Genomic DNA, 9,999 nt, shown 5'->3' with positions numbered 1-9,999 from the left:
AATGTGGTTAAAAGGTTACTTGCAAAAATGTTACATCAGGCTTGGATTGCTCAAAAAGAAAAAGGGGGAATTGTTGAGGGATTTTTGAAACAGCAAGGAGGCCGTGACTTGCTGCAGCTGAGCAAACCAAGGTACCAGGACAACTACGAGAAGTTGCCATAACGATGTTCTTCTATCGCCCGATTGAGGAATTAAAAAAATTGTTGCAAGCAGCTGGCACTGCTTCAAGGACAAGATCTACGTGACTGCTAATCACAAAGGGGGTTGTTTTCTTGCAGGTGGGGTTGTTTTCTTGTAGTTGTATGTTTGAGTGATTTAACCATATGATTTCACCACATTGGTGTATGTCATGTCTTCGGCCATCCTTCCTGCAACACTTCTGTTGGAGTCTGACAGCAGCAGCGGTGGGTATGCCTGTGGGAGGTGTGCACAGGCTGAAGAATTGCTCAGCCCAGTGGCGAAGCTTTGGGAGGAGGTGAACAGGCTGAGGAGCATCAGGGAGGCAGAGAGGGAAGTTGACTGGTGGAAGCATACTCTACCTTCTTTGAGACAGACTGATGAGCCAACCACAACACAAGTAACAAAGGTTCCTCTATCCCACCAGGCAGCCACCACACAAAAGACAAAAGTTCCCCCATCTTGCCAGGCAAGGAGGGGACCTAGGCCAAGGGGGGGAATGGAAGCAGGTTCCTGCTTGGGGTGGTAGGTGAGCCTTCTCCCTGCCCACCTTTTCTTCCTGACTACCCCTTTGTAACAGCTATGAAGCTCTAGAACATGGCAGTCAAAACAACGATGTAGACAAAAGCCCATCCCAGTTGGAAGGGGTGCCTAAGGGAAGGCAACCTACCCCTTGCAGGACTACATCTTCTGTCAAGAAAGAAAGAAGGCTTATCATCATGGGGACTCCCTTCTGAAAGGGATAGAGGGCCTGATATGCCATCCAGACCCAACCCACAGGGAAGTCTGCTGCCTCCCTGTGGCTTAGGTAAAAGGTATTGCCAGGAAAGTCACTCACCTGGTACAGCTGTCTGACTACTACCCACTACTGCTTTTTTTTTCAGGCTGGTAATAACGATGTAGCAAGGAGAAGTATGAGATCAATCCAAAGGGACTTTAGGGCTTAGGAGAGACTGGTTAAAGGATATGGGGCACAGGTCATATTTGCCTCTTCCTTCCAATAGGAGGAAAATATGTTGACAGGCAGACTCGGTTCATCAATACGTGGCTCCGAGACTGGTGCCACCAGCAGAACTTTGGGTTTGTTCATCACGGGAAGGTCTAGGCAACACCAAGCCTCCTGGCATGAGATGGGATGCACCTTTCTCAGAGGGGGAAAAGGATTTTTGCCCAGGAATTATTAGGGCTGATAGACAGGGCTTTAAACTAGAGTCAAAAGGGGAAAGGGATAAAACCAGGCATGTCAGTGATAAAATAAGGGATGGAGTGCCAGAATTAGAAGGAATGTGTGCTAGTGAGGTCCTTCGGGCTTCTCCACCAGGTTCTGCATGCTATGAGGTGCATTTGAAGTGTTTCTACACAAATTCACACAATATGAGGAATAAACTGGATGATCTAGAATTCTTGGCCCAATTCTGGAGCAATGATATCATCAGCATAAGCGAAACCTGGTGGGATGAGTCCTGTGAATGGTGTGTTGCAATATATGGTTACAGGCTCCTCAGTAGGGACAGGCAGGGCAGGCAAGGCGGTGGGGTGGTGCTGTATGTAAAGGAAAGGCTGGACTGCATGGAGCTTGCAGTTGATGATGGCAATGTTGAGATCCTCTGGGTTAGGATTAAGGGAAAAACAAAGAGGATGTCATTGTGGGAGTCTATTACAGATAACCCAGCCAGGATGACAACACTAATTATTCTTTGAGGAACTAAGAAATACATTGAGATTGACTGCCCTTGTCCTTATAAAGGACTTCAACTTGCTTTGTTTTCTCCCTTTCTTCATAGGGAAGATGCTTCAGGCCCCATATCATCTTTGTGGCCCTCCGCTGGATTCTTTCCAGGAGATCCCTGTCTTTTTTTTTTGTACCGCGGAACCCAGAACTGCACACAGGATATCAGAAGTCAATAAGAAGCATAAAATCACAGAATTTCTAGGTTGGAAGAGACCTCAAGATCATCGAGTCCAACCTCTGACCTAACGCTAGCAGTCCCAACTAAACCATATCCCTAAGCTCTACATCTAAACGTCTTTTAAAGACTTCCAGGGATGGTGACTCCACCACTTCCCTGGGCAGCCTGGCTCACTGGCTCGAGGTGCTCGCATAACCCTCACCTGGTGACGTGAAGAGAAATCTGAGGTCACGGGTCCGAGACGCAGCATGGGGGTGCAACGTCCCTCCTTACTAAAAGGACTGTGGTGGTTTTACTCAGGTGGGCAGCCGAGCTCCACCACAACCGCTCTCTCACTCCCCCTCTCCTCAAAGAGGAAGGGGGAGAAAATACAACACAGAGAACTCGAGGTTTGAGATGAGAAAGGTTTAATTAAAGGGAAAGGGAATGGGGAGGAAAAACAGAAACAAAAGAAATAATCAGTCCGCGCGGAAGCACAGAGAGAGAGAAAAAAATTATTCTCTACTTCCCATCAGCGAGCGGTGTTCGGCCACATCCTGGGAAGCAGGGCCTCAAACGCGTAGTGGTTGTTCAGGAGGAACAGCCCCCTCCCCCACGAGAGCCTCCCTTTTTATTGCTGAGTGTGACATCAGGTATTATGGAATATCCCTTTGGTTGGTTTAGGTCAGCTGCCCCGGCAATGTCCCCTCCCCATCACTTGCCCACCCCCAGATTGCTGGCTCTTGGGGGCTTGGAAGGAGTCCTGATGCTGTGCCAGCACTATGCAGCAATAGACACAACACTGGAGTGATATCAGTGCTGTTCCAGCTACGAGTGCAGAGTACAGCACTGTGCGGGCTGCTGCAGGGAAAAGGTGACTCCAGCTCAGACAGACCCAACACAAGTGTCTAACAACCCTTTCGGTAAAGAAGTTCTTCCTAAGATCCAACCTAAAACTCCCCTGGCGCAACTTAAGCCCATTCCCCCTCATCCTGTCACCAGGCACGTGGGAGAACAGACCAACCCCCACCTATCTACAGCCTCCCTTGAGGTACCTGTAGAGAGCGATAAGGTCGCCCCTGAGCCTCCTCTTCTCCAGGCTGAACAAGCCCAGCTCCCTCAGCCGCTCCTCGTAGGACTTGTTCTCCAGGCCCCTCACCAGCTTCGTCGCCCTTCTCTGCACCCGCTCAAGCACCTCGATGTCCTTCTTGTAGTGAGGGGCCCAAAACTGAACACAGTACTCAAGGTGCGGCCTTACCAGAGCCAAGTACAGGGGGACAATCACCTCCCTAGCCCTGCTGGTCACACTGTTTCTGATACAAGCCAGGATGCCGTTGGCCTTCTTGGCCACGTGAGCACACTGCTGGCTCATATTCAGCCGACTATCAACCATCACTCCCAGGTCCTTCTCTGCCTGGCAGCTCTCCAACCAGCTCTCCCAGTCTGTAGCTCTGCTTGGGGTTGTTGCATCCCAGGTGGAGGACCTGGCACTTGGCCTTGTTGAACTTCATGCAGTTGACCTCAGCTCATCGGTGCAGCCTATCCAGATCCTCCTGCAGAGCCTTCCTACCCTCAAGCAGATCAACACATGCGCCTAGCTTGGTGTCATCTGCAAACTTACTGAGGGTGCACTTGATGCCCTCGTCCAGATCATCGATGAAGATATTAAAGAGGACAGGCCCCAGCACCGAGCCCTGGGGAACACCACTAGTGACTGGCCTCCAACTGGACTTGACTCCATTCACCACGACTCTTTGGGCCCGGCTATCCAGCCAGTTTCTAACCCAACGAAGCGTGCACCAGTCCAAGCCAAGAGCAGCCAGTTTCTTGAGGAGAATGCTGTGGGAGACGGTGTCAAAAGCCTTGCTGAAGTCAAGGTATTTCCTAACATTCTGCACACCATCAATAAAAGAAAAAACTTTTTTTTTTTTTTTCAGTGTTGCTTAATTAACTCAATAAACACATATGTTTTACTTAGTTCTCAGCTCAGCCTCAACTTTGTCTTCCAAACAAAGACTTCTGTAACATCTGCTGTCTTCCAAGACTTGGTCACATGTTAAAGGAAAGATGAAAACAAAACAAACACTCTTCAAGACAGCTGTTGCACAGGGTTCTCCAGGGATGAGGTGTTTTAGTGCAGGGGGTAACTGGCTTTGAGAAGGTTTAGAAACAGTCATGGAGTGTGTCTACACAGCATCAAGGGTTTCTGATTCTAATACTGCCCCTCATGACATGTAGGTTGGAAGTGTGCAGGACATTGCGATGGGACACAGCCAGGAGAGCTAACTCAGAGTGATCAAATTGATGTTCCTCATCATCCAGCACCCCCTGCAACCTACCACCTGACTACCAAAAGCATGCCATGCACACCAAATACATGTCCTGTGAAGAGCAGCTGAGAGAGTTGGGATTAGCCTGAAGAAAAGAAGACTCCAGGAAGCATTATTGTGGTCTTCCAATACACAAATGGGCCTACACACGTGTGTAGTGACTAGACTAGACAAGACTAGACTAGAACAGAATAGTTCAGTTGGAAGAGACCTTCAAAGGTTGTCTGGTCCAACTACCTGATCTCTCCAGGGCTAAACAAAAGTTACAGCATATCAATGAGGGCAATGTCCAAATGCTTCTTGAACACTGACAGGCTGGGAAAAAAAAAAAAACAGGTCTCAAGGAAGCCTATTCTAGTGTCTGACCACCCTCACAGTACAGACAACTTTCCCACTCTCCAGTCTGGACCTCCCTGGTGCATCTGTGTGCCATTGCACACTTTCTCTGATCATTTACTAGTGAGAAGAGGTCATCACCTCCCTCTCCACTTCACCTCCTAAGACAGTGGCTGAGAAAAATGAGGTTGCTCCTCAGCTTTCTTTTCTCCAGACTAGACAACCCAAGTGTCCTCAGCCTCTCCTTATAGGACATCCCCTTTTACCAGTATTCCCTGTTTTTCCTTGGTTTCTCAACTGACAAGAAACCTGGTCAGATAAACTCGCTGGAAGAAACATCCTCTCATACTCTCACCAGTCAGTGTGACTGACCAGGTCTGGCTCCCTCACTGCCTCCTTTATCACTTGTTTGTCAGGTTTGTGTCCCCAGATGTGTTGTGCTTTATCCCCAGGAGGTAGCCAAGCACCGCACAGACACTCTCTCCCTCCCTACTCTTAAGAGAACAGGGGGAGACACATAGGATAAATATCTGGAGAGACTGTATCAGGGAGTATAGTGATAGGACAAGGGGCAGTGCTTTTAAGCTAAAAGAGAGCAGATTTAGATCAGATCTAAAGAAGAAATTCTTCACGCAGCGGGTGGTGAGGCTCTAGAACAGGTTGCCCAGAGAAGTGGTGGGTGCCTCATCGCTGGTAATGTCTAAGGTCAGGTTGGATGGGACCTTGGGCAAACTGGTCTAGTGGGATGAGACTCTGCCCATTTCACGGGGACTGGAACTAGACCTTAAGGTTCCTTCCAACCCCAAATATTCTATGATTCTATGAGCTTGCTGGGTTGTGTAGTCTGTGTAGACAGAGGGATTTCATTTGCAGTGAAAAAGATTTGTTCTCCGGAATATTAACAGGTGCTTGAAAGAAATGGAATAAAATTTGTGGGTGTCCTAACTAATAAAAGGACAAGAAAAGATGATTCCCATATCAAACATTTATTTTGATTTAAGAGAAAAGATAGCACTGGAAATAGGTGTCTCTCCCTAGCTGACAGCAGGAAGAACAGTGATTGCATTGGTTTGATTCCGAGTTGATTCCCCTGGAGGACCAGGGACTTGCCAAGAGCTCCCTGTGCTGTTCACAGTAGAGGCAGTGAATGGTCACTGTGTAACATAGCCAGGGCAGTTTCCAAATGTGAGGCACGGGAGAGAGCAGGGTAATACATCTGGATTACATTAGGGTATCCTTCTAGCCTCTGGACAGCAAAGAAGGAGGTGCCTTGGTTGGCTCAGTTGAAACCTTTCCCTCAGCAGGGAGAAGGAAGATCCATCCCTGTCCTTGCAGGAGTGTCCTGCCTAAAAACAGGGCATGGAAAGGTGATCCTTAGACCTCATCCATTTTCTGAATAAGGAAGGACAGTGCTGAAAATGAGATTCCTTCAGCAGCTGATGGAAGGAACATCAGGGATTACTTCAGTGTGTTTCAAAGCTGATTCCCCTGGAGGCCCAGGGACATCTCAAGGGACATGAGAGAGGGGAGAGACAGAGAGGCATTAGACTGGAGCTGTGCTGCTGAGCTGGGCTGGGCTCCTGGGCCCAAGGGCAGCTCCTGGCAAGCGGGCAGCACTGCAGAGAGACGGCTCTGCCCAGGAGCAGCTCCTCTGCACAGCGCAGCAGGGCTGGGGGCACTGCCTACAGGGGACAAGGGCAGCTGAGAGAAGGGAGGGAGATGTTAAAGGCAGTGTGGAAGGGGGAATGCTGAGAGCTCACTGCAGGAGAAATCTTCAGAGCCCTGAACAGGGTAAGTCTGTGGCTGCAGGGCAACATAGCAGTTGTTCCTGTGCCATCTCCAGATTTGCTGGCAAATCCCACAGCCTATGGGATCTTTCAGGAGAACTCTTTGGATATTTATCTTTGGAGAATTCTCTTTGGATAACTCTCAGAATTTCTTTGGATAACAGAAGAATGACAAGCTCCAGAGCAGGGATTACCTACCAAAGCTATCAGTGGGACAGGACATGAGGGTTCCTTCTCACAGGACTGGCTGCAGGCTGTGCAAACAGGGTGCAAGCAAGGGTGCCCAGGGCTGTGGTGCAGAGCAGGGTCCCTGCTGTGCCCCAGGGGCTGTGTTCCGGGGCAGAGCCTCTCCCACCTGCGAGGCTCTGCACTCAGCCTGCCTGGGGAGCTACCCAGGACACTGTGGGGAGAAGCTGTGGCTGGAAGGACCAGAAGGCCAGGGCCGGACAGGTTCCTGCTGCTGGCATGGGGCTGCTACATGGGCCAGGCTCCTCATATCTCCCCAGCACCACCAGGGCATTTCTGGGGGAGATTCTTGAAAGGGAAGAACAACACCTGCCATAACTGAAGGGATGGCACTCTCTGAGGTCTCATTTTTCAACTTCCTGCTTTGGACTGCAGTCAGGGAGATGATAATGGTGTTGTTAGGATTGTAGAAGGGACCTAAACTCATAGAGCATTATGGTTAAAACAGATTTGTAGGTCTTTGAGGAAACTCATATATTCACTCCACACCATTTAACCTACAGGCAGCACCAGCGCAACCTTCTTTGTTTCTTGTGGGATTGGTGGATGTCCCTTTCATCACTTGTAAATAGGGAGATGCCTCTGGCCAGTGGATACCTGAGATGGACCCCTGGTGTTCTTTACCAGCAGCACTGATTACTGCTGAGATTACAGAGGATCTTCATGGTCTCTGTGGCATCCTTAGGCAGAGAGATGCAGAAATCCAGGCAGGAGCAAGTCTTCTTCAGATGAAGATGCAGTGAGGATACAGCCTTGGTGAGGATGTTTTCTATGAAATAAGGTTTAGTTTTTGCTCAGAAAAGTCTCTCTAACATGTCACTGTCTATTCCTCCATGGACAGGCAACCATGCCCTGAGGCAGCAAATGTCCAACAGCAGCTTCCCCACAGAGTTCCTCCTCCTGCCATTCGCAGACACACGCGAGCTGCAGCTCCTGCACTTCGCGCTCTTCCTGGGCATCTACCTGGCTGCCCTCCTGGGCAATGGCCTCATCCTCACAGCCATAGCCTGCGACCACCGCCCCCACACCCCCATGTACTTCTTCCTCCTCAACCTTGCCCTCCTTGATCTGGGCTGCATCTCCACCACTGTTCCCAAAGCCACGGTCAATTCCCTGTGGGACACCAGGACCATTTCCTCCTATGGATGTGCTGCTCAGATTTCTTTTTCTTTTTCTTTTTCATTTCAGCAGAGTTTTCTCTTCATCATGGCCTATGACCGCTACATTGCCATCTGCAACCCCCTGCACTACGGGACCATAATGGACAGCAGAACTTGTGTCAACATGGCAGAAGCTGCCTGGGGTAGTACTTTTCTCTACGCTCTGTTGCACACTGCCAATACCTTTTCCCTCCCCCTCTGCCAAGGCAATGCCCTGGACCAGTTCTTCTGTGAACTTCCCCAGATCCTCAAGCTCTGCTGCTCAGATGCCTACCTCAGAGAAGTTGGGCTTCTTGTGGTTAGTGCCTGCTTAGCATTTGGATGTTTTCTTTATGTTGTGCTTTCTTATGTGCAGATCTTCAGGACAGTGCTGAGGATCCCCTCACACCAAGGACGACACAAAGCCTTTTCCACATGCCTCCCTCACCTGGCTGTTGTCTCCCTGTTTCTCAGCACTGCCACATTTGCCTATCTGAAGCCCCCCTCTGTATCCTCCTCCTCCCTGAATCTTTTGCTAGCAGTTTTATATTCAGTGGTGCCTCCAGCAGTGAACCCCCTCATCTACAGCATGAGGAACAAGGAGCTCAAGGATGCAGTGTGCGAATTGGTAACTGGATATTTTCAGAACCAATAAACTGCTGTTCTGCCTCTGCATATCACTTATAATGTAGCTCATTACAGGCCTAGAAGTTGGAAATTTGTGTGTGGTTGTGTTGCATTAACTTATATTTGATTTATTTGTGATAGTGTTGAACACAGAAAATGTCATTATTCATTCCCTTCCATTTCAGTATCTACCTGTCCATGTGATTCTGAGACATGGAGTAAACGAGAAGCCAGGCTCTCTGTGTATTTCAATAAAAGAAAGAACCCTGCTGTGATTTGCTTGCCTGAGATCCTTCCTCAGAGACCTGTGGTGGAGCTGCAGGGGCACATGGATGTGTGGAAAGGTGGAGGGAAAATGAGCCCTGGCACAGCATCACTGCCAGGGAGCCCCAGGAGTTATTTATTTTATTTTATTTTATTTTATTTTATTTTATTTTATTTTATTTTATTTTATTTTATTTTATTTTATTTTTATTTTATTTTATTTTATTTTATTTTATTTTATTTTATTTTATTTTATTTTATTCATTTTTTTTTCCAAACTACTCTCTTTCACCTCCCACATTTTTTTCGGAGTCCTTGTGTTACTGTGAGGACTGATTCTTCTTGTTGCTGAAGAGAGTAAGCAGAGCATGGAACATACAGAACGAGTCTGTCCAATGTGGAGGCACCCGGGTGCTAAAGCATTCAAGATGCTAAATCAGGGAAAGGAGAGCTCTGCAACTCCAGGAAACACAGCAGGCATAGGGAAAACAATCTGTTGGATTAGTTGTTATACCTCTGGTAAAATTTCATAGACTGAATACAGTGAACCACCCTGTTATAAATGAAGTCTCAACTCTGAATTTAGTAACATAAAAGAATATTTATAAAAGGCAAGTAAATAGCGCTGGGTGCGCAGGGAGTCTATGCTCTACCAACACACACACGCACCCGTCGAACTTTCCAAATATATATAGGACATTGCTGTTACATATTTACAAGAAACCCGAGTACACCTATACATATGGATATCCTATCCCCGCTTCATGTTATAATTCTCTTTGTGGTGGTCTTTGTGGGTGAAAGGCTCACAGTTTCCCCATCACCATTAGCAACCTTTTGTTCCAGAATGCAGGAGTGGCTTCGACTGTCTCCCTTTTCTTCTGCACATGCTCTGCCCACCACAAGGTTCCCGAAAGCAACAAAACGTGATTGCTTTTCCCGCGTTTCGTTAACCCTTGAAATCACACTAATAATATTATTATCGTATAACATTAAACAATAAATGTTAACAGTTCTAACCAGCAACCCCCCCAGCAACTTCCGTGCCTTAACAGAGGGGAAAACAAGCAATCCCAGATGGCAGGGTGTCACCTCAATCACCCTTCTTTGTTTCCTCTAAACTCTTTCCATTCCTGATGACCTCATCATTAAGAGTCTGATGTTATCACCAACCACTAGGCTTTCCAACCCCCATTGCTACATT

Source organism: Netta rufina (genome assembly GCF_964035555.1).
Source record: "Netta rufina genome assembly, chromosome: 18".
In the NCBI taxonomy this organism is placed as follows: Eukaryota; Metazoa; Chordata; class Aves; order Anseriformes; family Anatidae; genus Netta; species Netta rufina.
The sequence above is the reverse complement of the archived record's forward strand: the minus strand, read 5'-3'. Positions refer to the sequence as shown.